The following is a 22767-nucleotide window of genomic DNA, read 5'->3' as shown; positions in this document are numbered from 1 at the left end:
GTCACATATGCACATTTACCTATACCTAAAAATGAGGGTGATTAAGGGTCTGATTAGAACCTTGGCGGATGGGATACTCCATCACAAACGTGAAGGATATCCCGCCCGCCATTTTACAAGTTCCTTAGGATATGATGGAACTTGTAATATGGTGGACGGGATATCTGTAACGTTTGTGACGAAGTATTCCTTCCGCCAAGGTCGTAATCAGGCCCTAAGTGTGTAGGCTAGTGGCCAGTCCTGTAGTTTTAGATTTTTTTTTTCCTTTTATAGGTCTCCCTTCATTTCTGTCCTTTGTATTTAGGGTCGAGCGTGCAAGCGCTCTGACCTATTGTAATCCCTCTATGGGCTTTTAACCACACCCACTCCTGCTATTCATTCTTTATTGTGCTTGTCTTAAATGCTTTATCTTCATTGGTGCATTTTGTGAAATGTCCCTCCTCTGTATGCTGAGTTTCCTCTCAGGCGATTTCACTAAGTGAATATTTTTTTGGGCCATCACACTATATCACGCTTTCTCCTGTTACAGCTTGTGATGGCCCCTCCTCCGGTTTCAATTTGCCTTTCATCCCAGCCGTGATCCTTTCTAGACATTCACTCAGGGAGTCAATAACTCTTGCGTTTGCGCACACGCTCATGGCAGCCGTGGTGCTTTGAAAGGACTTGCTTATGTCAACTGTTTTACTTTTCATTTTCAATTTGTGTGGTATGAAAAGTCCAGTTTGGAATTTACAACGCTAATAGCTCTAACTCGAGCAAATGCGAGACCACTTGCATTGCAAATGCTTGTTGTAGGAAGTTGGCTCTGTATGTGCTTTTTCAAAGTGAGGAATAGCATGCACAGAGTCCAAGGGTTCCCCTTAGAGGTAAAATAGTGGTAAAAATAGATAATACTAATGCTCTATTTTGTGGTAGTGTGGTCGAGCAGTAGGCTTATCCAAGGAGTAGTGTTAAGCATTTGTTGTACATACACATAGACAATAAATGAGGTACACACACTCAGAGACAAATCCAGCCAATAGGTTTTTATATAGAAAAATATCTTTTCTTAGTTTATTTTAAGAACCACAGGTTCAAATTCTACATGTAATATCTCATTCGAAAGGTATTGCAGGTAAGTACTTTAGGAACTTCAAATCATCAAAATCGCATGTATACTTTTCAAGTTATTGACAAATAGCTGTTTTAAAAGTGGACACTTAGTGCAATTTTCACAGTTCCTAGGGGAGGTAAGTTTTGATTAGTTTTACCAGGTAAGTAAGACACTTACAGGGTTCAGTTCTTGGTCCAAGGTAGCCCACCGTTGGGGGTTCAGAGCAACCCCAAAGTCACCACACCAGCAGCTCAGGGCCGGTCAGGTGCAGAGTTCAAAGCGGTGCCCAAAACACATAGGCTAGAATGGAGAGAAGGGGGTGCCCCGGTTCCGGTCTGCTTGCAGGTAAGTACCCGCGTCTTCGGAGGGCAGACCAGGGGGGTTTTGTAGGGCACCGGGGGGGACACGAGTCCACACAGAAATTTCACCCTCAGCGGCGCGGGGGCGGCCGGGTGCAGTGTAGAAACAAGCGTCGGGTTCGCAATGTTAGTCTATGAGAGATCTCGGGATCTCTTCAGCGCTGCAGGCAGGCAAGGGGGGGGTTCCTCGGGGAAACCTCCACTTGGGCAAGGGAGAGGGACTCCTGGGGGTCACTTCTCCAGTGAAAGTCCGGTCCTTCAGGTCCTGGGGGCTGCGGGTGCAGGGTCTCTCCCAGGCGTCGGGACTTTAGGTTCAAAGAGTCGCGGTCAGGGGAAGCCTCGGGATTCCCTCTGCAGGCGGCGCTGTGGGGGCTCAGGGGGGACAGGTTTTGGTACTCACAGTATCAGAGTAGTCCTGGGGTCCCTCCTGAGGTGTTGGATCGCCACCAGCCGAGTCGGGGTCGCCGGGTGCAGTGTTGCAAGTCTCACGCTTCTTGCGGGGAGCTTGCAGGGTTCTTTAAAGCTGCTGGAAACAAAGTTGCAGCTTTTCTTGGAGCAGGTCCGCTGTCCTCGGGAGTTTCTTGTCTTTTCGAAGCAGGGGCAGTCCTCAGAGGATGTCGAGGTCGCTGGTCCCTTCGGAAGGCGTCGCTGGAGCAGGATCTTTGGAAGGCAGGAGACAGGCCGGTGAGTTTCTGGAGCCAAGGCAGTTGTCGTCTTCTGGTCTTCCGCTGCAGGGGTTTTCAGCTGGGCAGTCCTTCTTCTTGTTGCAGGAATCTAATTTTCTAGGGTTCAGGGTAGCCCTTAAATACTAAATTTAAGGGCGTGTTTAGGTCTGGGGGGTTAGTAGCCAATGGCTACTAGCCCTGAGGGTGGGTACACCCTCTTTGTGCCTCCTCCCAAGGGGAGGGGGTCACAATCCTAACCCTATTGGGGGAATCCTCCATCTGCAAGATGGAGGATTTCTAAAAGTTAGAGTCACTTCAGCTCAGGACACCTTAGGGGCTGTCCTGACTGGTCAGTGACTCCTCCTTGTTTTTCTCATTATTTTCTCCGGCCTTGCCGCCAAAAGTGGGGCCTGGCCGGAGGGGGCGGGCAACTCCACTAGCTGGAGTGTCCTGCTGGGTTGGCACAAAGGAGGTGAGCCTTTGAGGCTCACCGCCAGGTGTGACAATTCCTGCCTGGGAGAGGTGTTAGCATCTCCACCCAGTGCAGGCTTTGTTACTGGCCTCAGAGTGACAAAGGCACTCTCCCCATGGGGCCAGCAACATGTCTCGGTTTGTGGCAGGCTGCTAAAACTAGTCAGCCTACACAGATAGTCGGTTAAGTTTCAGGGGGCACCTCTAAGGTGCCCTCTGTGGTGTATTTTACAATAAAATGTACACTGGCATCAGTGTGCATTTATTGTGCTGAGAAGTTTGATACCAAACTTCCCAGTTTTCAGTGTAGCCATTATGGTGCTGTGGAGTTCGTGTTTGACAGACTCCCAGACCATATACTCTTATGGCTACCCTGCACTTACAATGTCTAAGGTTTTGTTTAGACACTGTAGGGGTACCATGCTCATGCACTGGTACCCTCACCTATGGTATAGTGCACCCTGCCTTAGGGCTGTAAGGCCTGCTAGAGGGGTGTCTTACCTATACTGCATAGGCAGTGAGAGGCTGGCATGGCACCCTGAGGGGAGTGCCATGTCGACTTACTCGTTTTGTCCTCACTAGCACACACAAGCTGGTAAGCAGTGTGTCTGTGCTGAGTGAGAGGTCTCCAGGGTGGCATAAGACATGCTGCAGCCCTTAGAGACCTTCCTTGGCATCAGGGCCCTTGGTACTAGAAGTACCAGTTACAAGGGACTTATCTGGATGCCAGGGTCTGCCAATTGTGGATACAAAAGTACAGGTTAGGGAAAGAACACTGGTGCTGGGGCCTGGTTAGCAGGCCTCAGCACACTTTCAATTGTAAACATAGCATCAGCAAAGGCAAAAAGTCAGGGGGCAACCATGCCAAGGAGGCATTTCCTTACACAACCCCCCCCCAAACGAAAGAGGATGAGACTAACCTTTCCCAAGAGAGTCTTCATTTTCTAAGTGGAAGAACCTGGAAAGGCCATCTGCATTGGCATGGGCAGTCCCAGGTCTGTGTTCCACTATAAAGTCCATTCCCTGTAGGGAGATGGACCACCTCAACAGTTTAGGATTTTCACCTTTCATTTGCATCAGCCATTTGAGAGGTCTGTGGTCAGTTTGAACTAGGAAGTGAGTCCCAAAGAGGTATGGTCTCAGCTTCTTCAGGGACCAGACCACAGCAAAGGCCTCCCTCTCAATGGCACTCCAACGCTGCTCCCTGGGGAGTAGTCTCCTGCTAATGAAAGCAACAGGCTGGTCAAGGCCATCATCATTTGTTTGGGACAAAACTGCCCCTATCCCATGTTCAGAGGCATCAGTCTGCACAATGAACTGCTTAGAATAATCTGGAGCTTTGAGAACTGGTGCTGAGCACATTGCCTGTTTCAGGGTGTCAAAGGCCTGTTGGCAGTCCACAGTCCAGTTCACTTTCTTGGGCATTTTCTTGGAGGTGAGCTCAGTGAGGGCTGTCACAATGGATCCATATCCCTTCACAAACCTCCTGTAGTACCCAGTCAAGCCAAGGAATGCCCTGACTTGAGTCTGGGTTTTTGGAGCTACCCAGTCCAGAATAGTCTGGATCTTGGGTTGGAGTGGCTGAACTTGGCCTCCACCTACAAGGTGTCCCAAGTAAACCACAGTTCCCTGCCCTATCTGGCATTTGGATGCCTTGATAGAGAGGCCTGCAGATTGCAGAGCCTTCAAAACCTTCCTCAGGTGGACCAGGTGATCCTGCCAGGTGGAGCTAAAGACAGCAATATCATCAAGATAAGCTGTGCTAAAGGACTCCAAGCCAGCAAGGACTTGATTCACCAACCTTTGGAAGGTGGCAGGGGCATTCTTTAAACCAAAGGGCATAACAGTAAACTGATAATGCCCATCAGGTGTGGAGAATGCTGTCTTTTCTTTTGCTCCAGGTGCCATTTTTATTTGCCAGTACCCTGCTGTCAAGTCAAAGGTACTTAGAAATTTGGCAGCACCTAATTTATCAATGAGCTCATCAGCTCTTGGAATTGGATGAGCATCTGTCTTGGTGACAGAATTGAGCCCTCTGTAGTCCACACAAAACCTCATCTCTTTCTTTCCATCTGTGGTGTGAGGTTTGGGGACTAAGACCACTGGGCTAGCCCAGGGGCTGTCAGAGCGCTCAATGACTCCCAATTCCAGCATCTTGTGGACTTCCACCTTGATGCTTTCCTTAACATGGTCAGACTGTCTAAAGATTTTGTTCTTGACAGGCATGCTGTCTCCTGTGTCCACATCATGGGTACACAGGTGTGTCTGACCAGGGGTTAAGGAGAAGAGTTCAGGAAACTGTTGTAGGACTCTCCTACAATCAGCTTGCTGTTGGCCAGAGAGGGTGTCTGAGTAGATCACTCCATCTACTGTACCATCTTTTGGGTCTGATGACAGAAGATCAGGGAGAGGTTCACTCTCTGCCTCCTGATCCTCATCTGTTACCATCAACAGATTGACATCAGCCCTGTCGTGGAAGAGCTTAAGGCGGTTTACATGGATCACCCTTTTGGGGCTCCTGCTTGTGCCCAGGTCCACCAAGTAGGTGACCTGACTCTTCCTCTCTAGTACTGGGTAAGGGCCACTCCATTTGTCCTGGAGTGCCCTGGGAGCCACAGGCTCCAGAACCCAGACTTTCTGCCCTGGTTGGAACTCAACCAGTGCAGCCTTTTGGTCATACCAAAACTTCTGGAGCTGTTGGCTGGCCTCAAGGTTTTTGGTTGCCTTTTCCATGTACTCTGCCATTCTAGAGCGAAGGCCAAGTACATAGTCCACTATGTCCTGTTTAGGCTCATGGAGAGGTCTCTCCCAGCCTTCTTTAACAAGGGCAAGTGGTCCCCTTACAGGATGACCAAACAGAAGTTCAAAGGGTGAGAACCCTACTCCCTTCTGCGGTACCTCCCTGTAAGCGAAAAGCAGACATGGCAGGAGGACATCCCATCTCCTTTTGAGTTTTTCTGGGAGCCCCATGATCATGCCTTTTAATGTCTTGTTGAATCTCTCAACTAAGCCATTAGTTTGTGGATGGTAAGGTGTAGTGAATTTATAAGTCACTCCACACTCATTCCACATGTGCTTTAGGTATGCTGACATGAAGTTGGTACCTCTGTCAGACACCACCTCCTTAGGGAAACCCACTCTGGTAAAGATACCAATGAGGGCCTTGGCTACTGCAGGGGCAGTAGTCGACCTAAGGGGAATAGCTTCAGGATACCTGGTAGCATGATCCACTACTACCAGGATATACATATTTCCTGAGGCTGTGGGAGGTTCCAGTGGACCAACTATGTCCACACCCACTCTTTCAAAGGGCACCCCCACCACTGGAAGTGGAATGAGGGGGGCCTTTGGGTGCCCACCTGTCTTACCACTGGCTTGACAGGTGGGGCAGGAGAGGCAAAACTCCTTAACCATGTTGGACATATTGGGCCAGTAGAAGTGGTTGACTAACCTCTCCCACGTCTTGGTTTGTCCCAAATGTCCAGCAAGGGGAATGTCATGGGCCAATGTTAGGATGAACTCTCTGAACAGCTGAGGCACTACCACTCTCCTAGTGGCACCAGGTTTGGGGTCTCTGGCCTCAGTGTACAGGAGCCCATCTTCCCAATAGACCCTATGTGTTCCATTTTTCTTGCCTTTGGACTCTTCAGCAGCTTGCTGCCTAAGGCCTTCAAGAGAGGGACAGGTTTCTTGTCCCTTACACAGCTCTTCCCTTGAGGGTCCCCCTGGGCCTAAGAGCTCAACCTGATAAGGTTCAAGTTCCAAAGGCTCAGTTCCCTCAGAGGGCAGAACTTCTTCCTGAGAAGAGAGGTTCCCTTTCTTTTGCTGTGTTGCAGTTGGTTTCCCAACTGACTTTCCTGTTCTCTTGGTAGGCTGGGCCATTTTTCCAGACTCCAGCTCTACTTTTTCACCCTGTGCCTTGCATTGTGCTCTTGTTTTCACACACACCAGTTCAGGGATACCCAGCATGGCTGCATGGGTTTTTAGCTCTACCTCAGCCCATGCTGAGGACTCCAGGTCATTTCCAAGCAGACAGTCCACTGGGATATTTGAGGAGACCACCACCTGTTTCAGGCCATTGACCCCTCCCCATTCTAAAGTAACCATTGCCATGGGATGTACTTTTCTCTGATTGTCAGCGTTGGTGACTGTGTAAGTTTTTCCAGTCAGGTATTGGCCAGGGGAAACCAGTTTCTCTGTCACCATGGTGACACTGGCACCTGTATCCCTCAGGCCCTCTATTCTAGTCCCATTAATTAAGAGTTGCTGTCTGTATTTTTGCATGTTAGGCGGCCAGACAGCTAGTGTGGCTAAATCCACCCCACCCTCAGAAACTAGAGTAGCTTCAGTGTGGACCCTGATTTGCTCTGGGCACACTGTTGATCCCACTTGGAGACTAGCCATACCAGTGTTACCTGGATGGGAGTTTGGAGTGGAACCTTTCTTGGGACAGGCCTTGTCTCCAGTTTGGTGTCCATGCTGTTTACAGCTATGACACCAGGCCTTTTTGGGATCAAAGTTTTTACCCTTGTACCCATTGTTTTGTGAAGAGGCTCTGGGCCCACCCTCCTGTGCAGGTTTTTGGGGGCCTGTAGAAGACTCTTTACTATTTTTAGTTTTGGTTGTCTCATCACCCTTCTGCTGGGGAGTCTTTGTGACCCCTTTCTTTTGGTCACCCCCTGTTGAAGTCTTGGACACCCTTGTCTTGACCCAATGGTCCGCCTTCTTTCCCAATTCTTGGGGAGAAATTGGTCCTAGGTCTACCAGATGCTGATGCAGTTTATCATTGAAACAATTACTTAACAGGTGTTCTTTCACAAATAAATTGTACAGCCCATCATAATTACTTACACCACTGCCTTGAATCCAACCATCTAGTGTTTTCACTGAGTAGTCAACAAAGTCAACCCAGGTCTGGCTCGAGGATTTTTGAGCCCCCCTGAACCTAATCCTGTACTCCTCAGTGGAGAATCCAAAGCCCTCAATCAGGGTACCCTTCATGAGGTCATAAGATTCTGCATCTTGTCCAGAGAGTGTGAGGAGTCTATCCCTACACTTTCCTGTGAACATTTCCCAAAGGAGAGCACCCCAGTGAGATCTGTTCACTTTTCTGGTTACACAAGCCCTCTCAAAAGCTGTGAACCATTTGGTGATGTCATCACCATCTTCATATTTAGTTACAATCCCTTTGGGGATTTTCAACATGTCAGGAGAATCTCTGACCCTATTTATGTTGCTGCCACCATTGATGGGTCCTAGGCCCATCTCTTGTCTTTCCCTCTCTATGGCTAGGATCTGTCTTTCCAAAGCCAATCTTTTGGCCATCCTGGCTAACTGGATGTCCTCTTCACTGGAGTTATCCTCAGTGATTTCAGAGTTGTTGGTCCCTCCTGTGAGGGAACCAGCATCTCTGACTATTATTTGTGGAGTCAGGGCTTGAGAAGCCCTGCTCTCCCTAAGTAGGACTGGAGGGGGGGAATTTCCCTCCAAGTCACTATCTTCATCCTCTGAGTTGCCATCCTCAGAGGGGTTGGCCTTTTCAAACTCTGCCAAAAGCTCCTGGAGCTGTACTTTGGTAGGTTTGGGGCCCATTGCTATTTTCTTTAGTTTACAGAGTGACCTTAGCTCTCTCATCTGTAGATGGAGGTAAGGTGTGGTGTCGAGTTCCACCACATTCACATCTGTGCTAGACATTTTGCTTCTAAAAGTTGGAATACTTTTTAAGAATCTACAACCGGTTCTAGAATCTAATTCAAACTTTTACAAACTTTTAAACTCTAAAAGAAATGCTAAACAGGATCTAACACAAGGCCCTAGCAGGTCTTTTAAGAATTTAGAAAACTTTTCAAATTGCAAAAATCAATTTCTAATGACAATTTTGGAATTTGTCGTGTGATCAGGTATTGGCTGAGTAGTCCAGCAAATGCAAAGTCTTGTACCCCACCGCTGATCCACCAATGTAGGAAGTTGGCTCTGTATGTGCTTTTTCAAAGTGAGGAATAGCATGCACAGAGTCCAAGGGTTCCCCTTAGAGGTAAAATAGTGGTAAAAATAGATAATACTAATGCTCTATTTTGTGGTAGTGTGGTCGAGCAGTAGGCTTATCCAAGGAGTAGTGTTAAGCATTTGTTGTACATACACATAGACAATAAATGAGGTACACACACTCAGAGACAAATCCAGCCAATAGGTTTTTATATAGAAAAATATCTTTTCTTAGTTTATTTTAAGAACCACAGGTTCAAATTCTACATGTAATATCTCATTCGAAAGGTATTGCAGGTAAGTACTTTAGGAACTTCAAATCATCAAAATCGCATGTATACTTTTCAAGTTATTGACAAATAGCTGTTTTAAAAGTGGACACTTAGTGCAATTTTCACAGTTCCTAGGGGAGGTAAGTTTTGATTAGTTTTACCAGGTAAGTAAGACACTTACAGGGTTCAGTTCTTGGTCCAAGGTAGCCCACCGTTGGGGGTTCAGAGCAACCCCAAAGTCACCACACCAGCAGCTCAGGGCCGGTCAGGTGCAGAGTTCAAAGCGGTGCCCAAAACACATAGGCTAGAATGGAGAGAAGGGGGTGCCCCGGTTCCGGTCTGCTTGCAGGTAAGTACCCGCGTCTTCGGAGGGCAGACCAGGGGGGTTTTGTAGGGCACCGGGGGGGACACGAGTCCACACAGAAATTTCACCCTCAGCGGCGCGGGGGCGGCCGGGTGCAGTGTAGAAACAAGCGTCGGGTTCGCAATGTTAGTCTATGAGAGATCTCGGGATCTCTTCAGCGCTGCAGGCAGGCAAGGGGGGGGTTCCTCGGGGAAACCTCCACTTGGGCAAGGGAGAGGGACTCCTGGGGGTCACTTCTCCAGTGAAAGTCCGGTCCTTCAGGTCCTGGGGGCTGCGGGTGCAGGGTCTCTCCCAGGCGTCGGGACTTTAGGTTCAAAGAGTCGCGGTCAGGGGAAGCCTCGGGATTCCCTCTGCAGGCGGCGCTGTGGGGGCTCAGGGGGGACAGGTTTTGGTACTCACAGTATCAGAGTAGTCCTGGGGTCCCTCCTGAGGTGTTGGATCGCCACCAGCCGAGTCGGGGTCGCCGGGTGCAGTGTTGCAAGTCTCACGCTTCTTGCGGGGAGCTTGCAGGGTTCTTTAAAGCTGCTGGAAACAAAGTTGCAGCTTTTCTTGGAGCAGGTCCGCTGTCCTCGGGAGTTTCTTGTCTTTTCGAAGCAGGGGCAGTCCTCAGAGGATGTCGAGGTCGCTGGTCCCTTCGGAAGGCGTCGCTGGAGCAGGATCTTTGGAAGGCAGGAGACAGGCCGGTGAGTTTCTGGAGCCAAGGCAGTTGTCGTCTTCTGGTCTTCCGCTGCAGGGGTTTTCAGCTGGGCAGTCCTTCTTCTTGTTGCAGGAATCTAATTTTCTAGGGTTCAGGGTAGCCCTTAAATACTAAATTTAAGGGCGTGTTTAGGTCTGGGGGGTTAGTAGCCAATGGCTACTAGCCCTGAGGGTGGGTACACCCTCTTTGTGCCTCCTCCCAAGGGGAGGGGGTCACAATCCTAACCCTATTGGGGGAATCCTCCATCTGCAAGATGGAGGATTTCTAAAAGTTAGAGTCACTTCAGCTCAGGACACCTTAGGGGCTGTCCTGACTGGTCAGTGACTCCTCCTTGTTTTTCTCATTATTTTCTCCGGCCTTGCCGCCAAAAGTGGGGCCTGGCCGGAGGGGGCGGGCAACTCCACTAGCTGGAGTGTCCTGCTGGGTTGGCACAAAGGAGGTGAGCCTTTGAGGCTCACCGCCAGGTGTGACAATTCCTGCCTGGGAGAGGTGTTAGCATCTCCACCCAGTGCAGGCTTTGTTACTGGCCTCAGAGTGACAAAGGCACTCTCCCCATGGGGCCAGCAACATGTCTCGGTTTGTGGCAGGCTGCTAAAACTAGTCAGCCTACACAGATAGTCGGTTAAGTTTCAGGGGGCACCTCTAAGGTGCCCTCTGTGGTGTATTTTACAATAAAATGTACACTGGCATCAGTGTGCATTTATTGTGCTGAGAAGTTTGATACCAAACTTCCCAGTTTTCAGTGTAGCCATTATGGTGCTGTGGAGTTCGTGTTTGACAGACTCCCAGACCATATACTCTTATGGCTACCCTGCACTTACAATGTCTAAGGTTTTGTTTAGACACTGTAGGGGTACCATGCTCATGCACTGGTACCCTCACCTATGGTATAGTGCACCCTGCCTTAGGGCTGTAAGGCCTGCTAGAGGGGTGTCTTACCTATACTGCATAGGCAGTGAGAGGCTGGCATGGCACCCTGAGGGGAGTGCCATGTCGACTTACTCGTTTTGTCCTCACTAGCACACACAAGCTGGTAAGCAGTGTGTCTGTGCTGAGTGAGAGGTCTCCAGGGTGGCATAAGACATGCTGCAGCCCTTAGAGACCTTCCTTGGCATCAGGGCCCTTGGTACTAGAAGTACCAGTTACAAGGGACTTATCTGGATGCCAGGGTCTGCCAATTGTGGATACAAAAGTACAGGTTAGGGAAAGAACACTGGTGCTGGGGCCTGGTTAGCAGGCCTCAGCACACTTTCAATTGTAAACATAGCATCAGCAAAGGCAAAAAGTCAGGGGGCAACCATGCCAAGGAGGCATTTCCTTACACTTGTTTTAAGAGCAGCTCTCCAGATTGTCTTACTGGGCCGCTCCCTTGCCATCCACTTCATCTTCAGTGTGCTGCATCCCATGTGGTATCTATTTCTATCTTGGCCAGCCACCTTGGCATTTTATTGTCCATAGTGATTCACTGTTTAACTCTTCCTGTTTAGAAGCATTATGTTGGCCACCTTGTAGCAGTGCACTGGTTATATACATTATACACATTAGCTTCTGAAAAATGCCGCCTAGTACACTGTTTACTGGGCACCTGGAATTGATATTGTGCTTAGAGCATAATTGTTTTTAACACTCCATGATGGCCAAATCGTTCCTTCTAAACATGGAAGTTGTTTTGGGACTTTAAAACAACAATACACTGCAAGATGGGCATCGCCTGTTCTGTTTAATTTTTATATTATCTTTCTATTGCAAGATTATGTCTGCCAAGTTTTGGTAGCAACACATTTTCCCACTTTTATTTGTTTATCTTCCAAATGCGTGTTTACTTAGTGTCTGTTTTGTTGAAGACAGGTAGTTGAGTGAATGCAAAAATGAGTCTGTGAGTGGCCGAAAGGTTGTATGTGCGCACTCATTAGCCACAGAGTGCATGTGTGATGGCCTGTTGTATACCTAAACCCATCAGTGACTCAAGAGGCAACTGGAGTTATATACAGGTGGAAATGGCCCCTTTTGCAGGGTTATACCCAAACGTTTTGCCTTCTTCCTCCTATTTTTTCTGATTTGTTTTTGCTAGTTTATTATCTCTATGCACTTTACCACTGCTAATCAGTGCTAAAGTGCAAGTGCTCCCTATGTAAATTGTATTGGTGATTGGTTTATCCATGATTGGCATATTTGATTTACTAACAAGTCTCTAGTAAAGTGCACTAGAGGTGCCCAGGGCCTGTGAATCAAATGCTACTAGTGGGCCTGCAGCACTGGTTGTGCCACCCACATGAGTAGCCTGGTAACCATGGCTCAGACCTGCAACTGCAGTGTCTGTGTGTGCAGTTTTAAACTGCCAATTCGACCTGGCAAGTGTACCCACTTGCCAGGGCCAAACCTTTCCCTTTTTATACATGTAAGGCACCCCTAAGATAGGCCCCAGGTAGCCCCATGTGCAGGGTGCAGTGTATGTCAAAGGTGGGAAATGTACTGATGTGTTTCACATGTCCTAACAGTGAAATACTGCCAAATTAGTTTTTCACTGTTGCAAGGCCTATCTCTCTCATAGGTTAACATGGGGGCTGCCTTTAAATATCCTTAAAGTGCAGTTTCCCTTTGAGAGCAGATGGAAATATGGAGTTTGGGGTCTCTGGACTCACATTTTAAAAATACATCTTTTAGTGAAGTTGGTTTTAGATTGTTAGTTTGAAAATGCCACTTTTAGAAAGTGGGCATTTTCTTGTTAAACCATTCTGTGCCTCTGCCTGCTTGTGTATTCCACATCTGGGTTAGACTGACAGTTGGGCTGTTGTGAATTCCCTCTAGACAGTGACATAAAGGGAGCTGTGGCGTAGCCTGAATATCCTGATGGGCCATTTGTGCTAGAGTAGAGGGAGGAGTGGTCACTTACACCTGAAAGGGCTGTGCCTGCCCTCCCACAATGCAGTCTCTGACCCTGTGAAGTGTGTCTGGGTCCAGACCTGGGCATGGCAGGATCTTGTGAACAACAGAGACTTTCCTTTGAAGTATGCCTACTTCAAAGGCAGAAAGGAGTATAATTAGTGGACCCAAAACCCCAGACTTTTAGAATCGTTCTGGATCAAGAGGAACCTCTGCCAAGGAGAAGAGCTGAAGAGCCTGAGGAGGAGTACTGCCCCTTTGCTGTGTGTGCTTTGCTGGGCTGGCCTGCAGTTGCTGATTCTGCCTTAAAAGAGAGCAAAGGGTGACCTTTACGCTGTATCCTGCTTGAGAGAGTTCTCCAAGGGCTTGGAGTAGAGCTTGCCTCCTGTTAGAAGTCTCAGGGATACCAAAGACTTCAGTTTCATCCGCCTGCACCACTAGGAACTATGTGCTCTGTGCTGTTCAAGAAGAAAAACCATTGCCACGCCGCCAATGACGCTGCTGGCCTGCACCGTGACCTGCCGATGCTGCACGGAGCCACACCACCCCGCTTCACACCGCAACCCTGGTCTCACTGACTCTGTCATCTGACTCTGCCACTGATCTGCTGCTTGCCCTGTGACCTGTGGGCCCCGCACTACAGCATTGTGTTGCTCTCACCGCAGCCTTGGCATCCCCGACGACGACGCTCCTGCTGACACCAGTGTCGCTGCCTGCACCATGGCCTGTGGACACCACTCGTGAGGTGCACGAAGCACCATCCCATCCCGTACCGCAGCCCTGGTCCACAGACGCCAGCATCATTGACTCCAGAGTCGTCACCAGGCGTCCCTGACTGCTCCGCGACCCATGAATGCCACACGGAGCTCGTCCCGAGCCGCACCACCGACTTGGGCCTACCAATGATAGCGCTTCAGCAACAACGACACTGCTGCCTGTACTGTGACACAACACGTTGCACTGCCCCATTTCACACCACAGCCCTGGTCTCACTGACACCACTGGATGCCGTCACTTAGCCGCTGCCTGCACTGTGACCTGTGGGCACTGCACGTCGCAATGTCCTGCTTCGCACCCCAGCCCCAACACTATCCACGCAAACGCTCCTGACTTCATCAGCCCGGAGTTCGATCTGCAACGCGTGTGACTTCAAGGGCCCAATGACCCCTGCACGGACCTCCGGAACCGACACCACGACACCAGCGACGCCGCTCTCCGGACCTCATCGCGAGGATCACGATGCCCTGCATTTCCAAGGTACTGTTGCGGGTCCTCCAGACACTGTAGCTGGCCTGGGACTCCGCGGCCGGCCTAAACTGTTGGATTTGTTGTTCGTGATGCCGTGATAGCCCCAGACGGAGCTATCGACTTCAAGGAACTGTATCTTTGAGTTAATTCTTACAAAACTCATATCTTTGTTATTGTATGTTGGATTTTTCTTGTTTTGGTCTTCTTTTACACATATAAATATTGGCTATTTTTCTAAAACTGGTGTGGTGTCCGTTTGTAGTGTTTTCACTGTATTACTGTGTGTGTTATGTGTAAATGCTTTACGCATTGCTTCTGAGATATGCCTGACTGCTCATACCAAGCTACCAAGGGGGTAAGCAGGGATTATCTGAGCAGGTATCACCCTTATCTTGACTAGAGTGAGGGTCCCTTCTTGGACAGGGTACAAACTGTCTGCCAACTAGAGACCCCATTTCTAACATATACCAATGCTTTTTCTGGATGTCAACGTGTAGTAACAGCAACAGAAATGAATCAAAACTTCAAGACGGCATCTTTCTGGCAACGCCATATTTTGCAAAGCATTGATCCTGCTGCTAGAGAAATGGGTCATCTTACCTGCCATTTGCTTATGCTTATCACTGTATGTATCAGCATTACTACATAGATAGTGCAAACCTAGCTGGGCAGCAGCAGAGTGCTGTATATTAATGAAGATTTAGGCACTTTTTATTGAACAGTTGCATTACACATAGTTACAATATATCATTATTAATATATTTGCCATTTAAACACAGGTAGATTCATAGATTTGCCCATATTCACAAGATTTCAGTCAAATCGTGAAGGAATTGGAACCCAGGTCCCCTGGCATCAAAGGTAGTTTATACCTTTAGACTTGGCTATCACTGTCCATAGATTTCCCTATTATAGTCCAATTCAGATGCCTTTGGGCATGTTTCGGAAGGGTTGTTTTGTAGCCAAAACTCCTTCCTTTTCCCACAGCATCCGAAAGATCATTTTATTCCATTCCATTCAGTTACATTGTTTGTCCTTCGCCCACGCACACGACCAAAACAGAATTATATTTATATACTGAATTGTCAGTCATTTTTCTATAAATGTTTGCCTTATGATTTGAGGATGGTCTTGTTATTGATAGATGTTACACAAGAGAGTGATGTTGAGGTCATGTCCTTAAACTCGATGACCAGGGGCATAGTTTTAGGGAGGTGTTTATGATGTTACACCCCCCTAATAAATGTATTTGGGCACAGATGCCTTCAGTCTGGTATGTGGAGGTAACTGCAGGGGCGGCTCCTTCGTACTGACGAAGGAGCATCGCCCCCCCTGGCTAAGCCAGGGAGATGAAAGATAGAACAATATTTCATTATCATTTTATTTTTCACCAGTTGGCTCAGCCACCAGCATCTGAAGGGAGGGGCGGGCTGGGCTGCGGAGTGCACCTAAGTGCGCATGTTTGTTTGGCCGGCCGTCTCAAGCTTGCACCTAGACTTTTTACATACATTCACACACACACACACTCTCTCTCTCCCTCTCATCTCTTAAAAAAAGTTGCTTATTTTACAAAATATTTTGTTTAAAGTACTGCAAATAAACCACACTGCTCTATCTTTCCACTGCCCCTAAGCCCCCCCTTATGTCGTGCTTCTCCGATAATGTATTTTACCATGATATATATACCCGCATGATGTTGGTAAATCTGGAGCTCCCACCCCTGCAATCTTACTGAGCAAGCTACGCCCCTGTTGAGGACACATTTCATACAAGACAGAAGTGCCCAGTAGGCCACTGTGTTTTGAGGACAGACGCAATCAGCTTTCCGCAGCCCGTTTACTTAGTGCGCACATTCTACCCTGGTCAAACACAAACCATTATTATCGGTACGCAGCCGGCGACTTGGCCGTCCCCGCCATTAGTGACATTGACTGAGGATTCCCTTAGGGAGGCTAGTGATTATTCAACGCAAATGTAAACTATCTGCTCACTGAGTGGGTGGACATGATACGATCAGGGAATTAGCAGAAGAGCCCTGTACAATGCCACAGGATTAACATGTCTGTGGACAGCATTGTCCTTCATCTTTGGATAAGAGCAACTTAGTGGTTGGGTAAGAGATCAAATAACTTGGGAAATGGGATGGTGGGACCTAGCGATGCACACCTCAACGTAGAGATGGAAGGAGGCAGTGAAATCGGGTGACCAGATTTTGTGAAGCAAAAACCAAAACAGGACATACATAAAAGTAGGACTAGAGTCTTTAAACTTACTTCTGTGTCTGGCCTGTCTAAATATGTGTCTGTTAGATTTAAATTTACACGCACAAAACCACAGAAAATCAGCTCTTAGAGTTATTTCAAGTATAACTTGCTCCCTACGGTAACTATATCTCGCCCCCCCGCCATGCACAGTTTTCTCGTCCATAATTTTACTGCAGATGTTACAGTGATATTATCATTGATGTTAGCGAAAATGTCATTAGTGATATAATATCTGGGGTAATTATCAGTGAACGCCAAGAGCACGGGTTATAGATACCATAGGGTCCCCTCCCCTTTGTTGCAGTGGCCATGCCCCGGGAAGGTGGTGGTCCCTGGGTCCTGAAGGGCAAGTGAGGGAGGGGTCCGTGCAGCCCCCCCCTCCTATTTGATTACTAAGCCCCAGGGAGGTAGTGGTGCCTGGGGCTCTTGTGAGCCAAAGGAGGGGGGGGGGGTCCACATGGCCCCCTCTTATATTTAATGTAAGCCCCAGGGAGTTGGTGGTCCCTGGGCACGTTTAAGTGGACAGACAGTGGGGGTGAATACAGCCAGAGTAATTACCATTGGCTGAGATTGATTCAAGCATTCCATCTATCATTGTTTGTATTCTGTAGTGTTATGATGGTCAGTCATACTGAATACCGGGCCCTGCTCAGTGGTGAAAGCAAGTCTGTAATTTTCCAAAATGTAAAACGAAAAATAGGTTTTCCTTGCCCTTTTCAAAAGACTGATGTTGGAGGCATAAATCATCCAGAAAGTATTAAAATCGCCTTCGCAGCCAGAGCTTCCTGGGGCTGTGGGAGCCTCTGGTGTGCACAGACTGATACTCAGTTCATTTCATAAACATTCATATTCGTGGACATGAGTCCCGTACTGCAGCACAAACTGATTGTCTGCTTCCGCTCCAGCCGGTGGCGATCACTGTTTCTGACTCTCTGTGGCTCCCTTCCCTTCGATGGCTGGAGGCTGGGCGCTGTCTGGTGCCCCCGGGGGACATTGAGAGCCCAGCATTCGCATATCCAGGCAGTCTCTGCCAGGCCCTCTGGGTCCATTCATGACCGTGCAGTGCAACTAGGATGTCTGATGACTACTACCAGCTAAGCCACGGTCAAACTCGGGGGTAGCTAATATATGGGACGTGAGAAAGTGGATGAGCAGACAAGAGTATCCATCCGTCCATTCATCCATTCATCCGTCTGTCTTTTTTTTATTTATGCATGCATGCCGATAGACCCAATTCAGGCAGGAGACTCCTGATTTTTGGTAGCAAAAATGGCTTTAATTTGGCTGCCTCTCATCTGAAATGGGGGAAATACATTCTCCTGATTCTTTATTAAAAAGAATCAGGAGAATGTATTTTACCCCTTCAAAAAGGTAGACATGTATGCAAACCTGCCAGCTCACACAGTGCCACCGCTTGGCACACGCTATTGACTCCCCTCCCACGACCTCCCGGTGAGGAACCAATATCATACAGTGGCAGGAAAACAAGGTGAAAACGCTGTAAACAATGATTTTCAGCTCGTTTTTGGAGGCCAATAACTGCTGTTGTCTATTAATGGATGTGAAAAGCCCCAGGACATCGGCGGCAGCTTGTTTTGTTGTGAGGAGGGAGGGTTTAGTGCCCGGGTGGGGGTGAAAGTGGCCCTTAGGTGCTTCTCAGCAAGAGGCCACGCCCCCTCTAAGGCACCGCCCCTCCTCACACTGAGGTTTTTGGTGAAGTTGGCAGGTCTGTGTATGAGTATCCATCTGCGTATAGTTTTATCTCTGTCTCTCGTTGTGTCTCTGAGATCCGCCGGTCTCTACTTGGGCAAGTCTCTTTTGTTCTATGCATTCTTGATCTCTTGTGAGGAGGTACAGGGGATCCTGAACCCAGCAGCTTACCATAGTTGCGTTCTGATAGGAAAAATGACTTTGTACGGGCCTTTGGCATTATGGCAAGTATATTGTATTGTAATTGCATTTATATAACGCTCGCTACCGCTGAAGCGCTTTATTCAGGCTGGTGATTGTGGCCTCTAGCACCATCAGCATTAGCAAGCCTTTTCCATGTCAGTTCTCTGTGTTGCCATTACATATGTCTGAAAAAATGGGCAGTAGAGGAAAACGAGCATTTGCAATGCAACGGGTCTCGCCTTTGCTCGAGTTCGAGCTATTAGCGTTGTAAACTCTTAACCGGACTTTTCTTGCCACACAAATAGAAAGAAAAATAACGAGCGCGATCGTGCTATGTAAAACGAAGCACGATCTCGCTGAATTTGAAAAACAAAAAAAACGAGCGTGATCACGCTACGTAAAACCCAGCATGACCAGGCTGCGTGGAAAATAAAAAGATAAAGTAGTGCAGAAACCAGGCTGAAAACATGGAACCTCGTGTTGTTTTCAGTAGTTGGCCGGTGCGCTCGAGGAGGGCTAACCACCGGAAAAGGCATGACGAATGCATGCCTTTCAGTAATGAAATCAAGCGAATTTTAAAAGGCAAGCCCACGAACCAATGAAAGTGATGGCTGTGATGTATTGCATAAAACGTCTGTATATACATATGGCCTAGCACTGTGCATAGCATACTTATAGGATAGCTTCATGAATATCACCTAATGTAACATTCTTTTGCTGAGGAACCACTCCTCGGATTTCCCAGTTCAACATTTGTGAGGCAAGTAAAAGTGGCATTCTCTCCTGCAGCATTTACCCTGGCGAGAAACGGCCTTTACAACGTGGGCTGAGTCATGCGTGCCGTTTCCCCACAAGCGGAACAACACTTGCGTGAACCATGACTCTGCTTTAAGGCAGCGGGCGGTCTAGCTGTGCGGATGGGCGGATCAGGAACAGGAAGTATCGGGAGAGTTAAGTGGGGGGCTGGGGCTGTTTTTTGGGGGGGGGTTTGTTTTTAGAAATGGGGGTGGTTTTAGGGATCTGGGTGGGGGTTAGGGATAGTTTTTTGGCAGTAGGCATAGTTTTAGGGCTCTGGGCGGGTGGTAAGGGGCAGTTATAAGGGGTGGGGGTCAGTTTAAGGGCTCAGGGTAGAGAGGCTGGGGTTGGGGTAGTTTCTAGCAGGGGCTGGGTTTTAGGCCTCAGGGTGGGGGGAGATGAAGGGGTACTTTAAGGGCAGGGTGGAGTCGAGTTTAGGGTTCAGGGCCGGGGCGGTCAGGGTAGTTTTAAGGGCAGGAGCTGGATTTTAGGGATCAAAGTGGGGGGAAGGGTCAGTTTTAAGGGGTGGGGGTCAGTTTTAGGGCTCATGGTTGGGGGCTGGGGTCAGGGTAGTTTTTAGCATGGGGCAGGGTTTAAGGCCTCGGGTGAGGAGAGGGGAAGGGGTAGTTGTAAGGGCAGGGGCATGGTGGATTGCAGGGCTGGGGTATCGGGTATTAGAGCGCGGGGGAATTTGCCACGCATATACCTTTAGCAATCCTACTTTTACAAGGAAATTTGTTGTAAAGGCATGCGTGGTAAACACGTGGTCCTGGTTCAGACCACGTTGTATAGGCATGCGTGGTTCAGGGATGTGTGATTGTGTCATACACCCACTCTGGCTTGTCTTGTGCCGCATGCAAAGCAGCACTTGGAAGTGGTACGAAGCACGGTGTACTTTCCTATTGTCCTAAAATGATTGTACTGCTGAATATCGACATTACGAATATTGACATTCAAGAATATCGAGGACAGAATTTTGAGGGACAGGATTTCGAAAGATAGGTGGATACAGGAAAATATAGATTTACGCTTAGCCCCATATCTAAGTACCTGGAAGATGTGTATATATACTGTATAGGCACATATATGATGAGGTAGCTATAGAAAATCTAGACTTCCTAATCATATTTTTTTTTATATTTTGTCCTCGATACTTGGTACCCTCGATAGTCTTACTTTGATATCTACTATACACACCCCCAAAATGACTTTAAAACTTTAAGAATGAGTGCTCCTTTTCTCGTGATGTATATTACTTGGGCGCCTTCTCTCCTGGGATAAAATAAATTACACCTGTGGTGAAGATATCTTTAAGGAATGAGATTCCTAGTATGTGTCAGTGTTGGTTAAAGCAATGGTGGACTGTTCACTGGAGAAATTGGTTAACATGGCAGAAATTTCCGGACAGTCTATGTAAAAAGCAATAACTCCGAAATCCAGAGTGTCTGTTTTGCCTCTTCCCAATGCGTGCTTTCTGTAAAGCGCATGCTCTTAGATCATGGAAAGCCATTGGAGGTAGGTGACCCTTCAAGAGGTCCTGGGGCATCTTCAAAGACAGAGGCAGACAGCTAGGAGACCTGTGGTTTCAGAGACTAATCCCACCATACCATTCCTTAAGTGGCCTATCCTAAGAGATGCCTTCATGGGCGCGGTCCAGGAAAGTATGTGGGATGGCAAATGTGAGCTACTGCGCCTGCCACGCCCTGCACTCCTGCATGTCGAGAGTAAAGGTGGAATTACATCCCATTTGATAGAAAATGAAGTTAGAAACTCAGTGCTGGATCTGGAACATTCTTGGCCATAAACCGAGGGGATTTTCTGTTCTTTATCTGGTCTGATCAACATTTACCAACTAATAATATTTGATGGGAAGTCAGCCACACAGTGCATTTCCTCTGTGATCTGTCTGATGGCTTGACATCTAACAACACTTGGGAGAGTATGTGGATGGAGAGGTGGTTAAATTATGAGTTGATTTCCTTTTTATGTTATTTTAATCACGTAATTCACGTGTCAGTGGTCCATCATCTGACAACTGCATGAAATATAGTAACCTGGCAACATGAAATTGGGTTAGGATGACTTGACATCTAGAAGCATCTAGGTCATTATGTGAATATTGCTCTACGTCTGTTGACATTTTGTCAGTGAACCACGAAGTGCACAAAACTTGACATCTAGAAATGTTTCGCAGTAAGCCAATATCTTAAGACTGCCGGACATTTGATGACATTTAGCAGCATCCCGTTGTCTAAAGTTTGTTAGCCACTGTTCAAGATTGCTTGACACCAAGTAACCTTTGGCAGAAAAACATCCCATGAAGATGGATTGATGTGAGTGAGATTTAGTAGAAGTCTATCTTGTGAAGATTGCTGGTCACCTAGTGACCTTTGGGGTGGTATTAAGACTTCTTTATATCTCATGACATTTCACAGCAGGGCACCATGCAAAAAATGGATTTTTTTTGTAATCTAATGATGTTGGCCAAAATTCTTAATACCTAATATATTTATCAGTAGGCAGTCTGGTCATTGTTTGACAATTGGGACCATTTTTAGTTAGGCACTTGTGTCAAAATTGCTTGACATGAAATTACGTTTGGCACTAGGTCACCAACCAAAACTGACAAATTAAAACCCATCAGGAAAAAAATGCCACAAGTCATAATTTGTTATTAAACTGATATCACAGGAGAAAACTTATTCGGCCTTCAGAAATAAATACAAAAAAATCGTGTTCTAAAACTGCAGACTCTATTTCCTAAGTCAAGAGGTGCCTACAAGTGATGCAGTAAAGTATATTGTGCCTTAGAAGGCTTGTTCTTCGGACTCTGGTGCCTCCAATTGAGGATGACTCCAGGCAGATCTGGCAAAATCATCCGATGTCTGTGCTGGAACTGCTGGGAAAATATACAGGTGATCCTACAAAGAGGGAAATCTTTTTAGATTTTGTGCGTGTGTTCAATTAAAAATGGCACCCATCAGCGATTACTATTGCATATACTAGGGTGACCAGAGACCCCAATTTGCCAGGATGATCGCAGTGTTTTAGTGATTTATGCCACCAGATTTGTGTAAATATACCTACTGCATGTTCAGGTTCTGACAGTGGGTTGAGTAAATGCAGGGTAAAACTCTATATTCATCGTCACCCATCCCTGAAAGAATTCGTCCAGCCACCCCTTACCGTCTAACTATTCATTCATGGACCTATGCAACCCTGTCTCCCATCTCCATCCATCCATTCAATGATTGGACACGGGTCGATATTGAAAAATGTGTTGCAGAAAAGCACTATATTTTGCAATTATTTTTCATCGTGTTCTTGGGAAGGGTACCCTGCCAACAATCACTTCCTCGGGCGGGCTGATGTGACAAGATTTGCTTCATTTGGCCCCCAGCCCCGTCTGGTAGTTTGCATCACGTGATGTTGTGTTAAACCATGTCTCGGTGCACTATAGCGCATTGTGGCCGCCGGGACAGCGGCCCGAGTCCTTGAACGCGCCAGAAGGCTGTCGCCAAACGCGGTGGCGTTCCGGTTCAGGAAACTTCGCGTCATTAATTACAGGCCCCCATGCCCCCCACCCGCTTCCAGTAATCCGCTCGTCTCTTGTAAACCCGCCAGACCGTAATCGCTCGGCTGACATTCCGTGGTTGGAGAAGATTAGAGCCCCTTTCAAGTGAAAGCTGTTTGACCCCGCAGGTGAGGCCTTCGGGAGCAGGTATGAGGGGGCGGGGGATGTCTGTCTGTCATCCTGCCCCCCGTGTTTTAAAGTAAC

At 47.8% G+C, this 22767-nt stretch overlaps 1 protein-coding gene across 1 annotated transcript in view; it reads left to right on the top strand.

Annotated features, from left to right (window-relative positions):
* The window catches only part of CNTFR (ciliary neurotrophic factor receptor), an 839293-nt gene that overhangs the window by 334030 nt on the left and 482496 nt on the right, over window positions 1-22767 (top strand). The gene's annotated exons all lie outside the window — the stretch shown is intronic.

Source organism: Pleurodeles waltl, chromosome 1_1, assembly GCF_031143425.1.
Source record: "Pleurodeles waltl isolate 20211129_DDA chromosome 1_1, aPleWal1.hap1.20221129, whole genome shotgun sequence".
Lineage (NCBI taxonomy): Eukaryota > Metazoa > Chordata > Amphibia > Caudata > Salamandridae > Pleurodeles > Pleurodeles waltl.
Note: the sequence above shows the minus strand (reverse complement) of the source record. Positions and strands in the feature narration are given on the sequence as shown.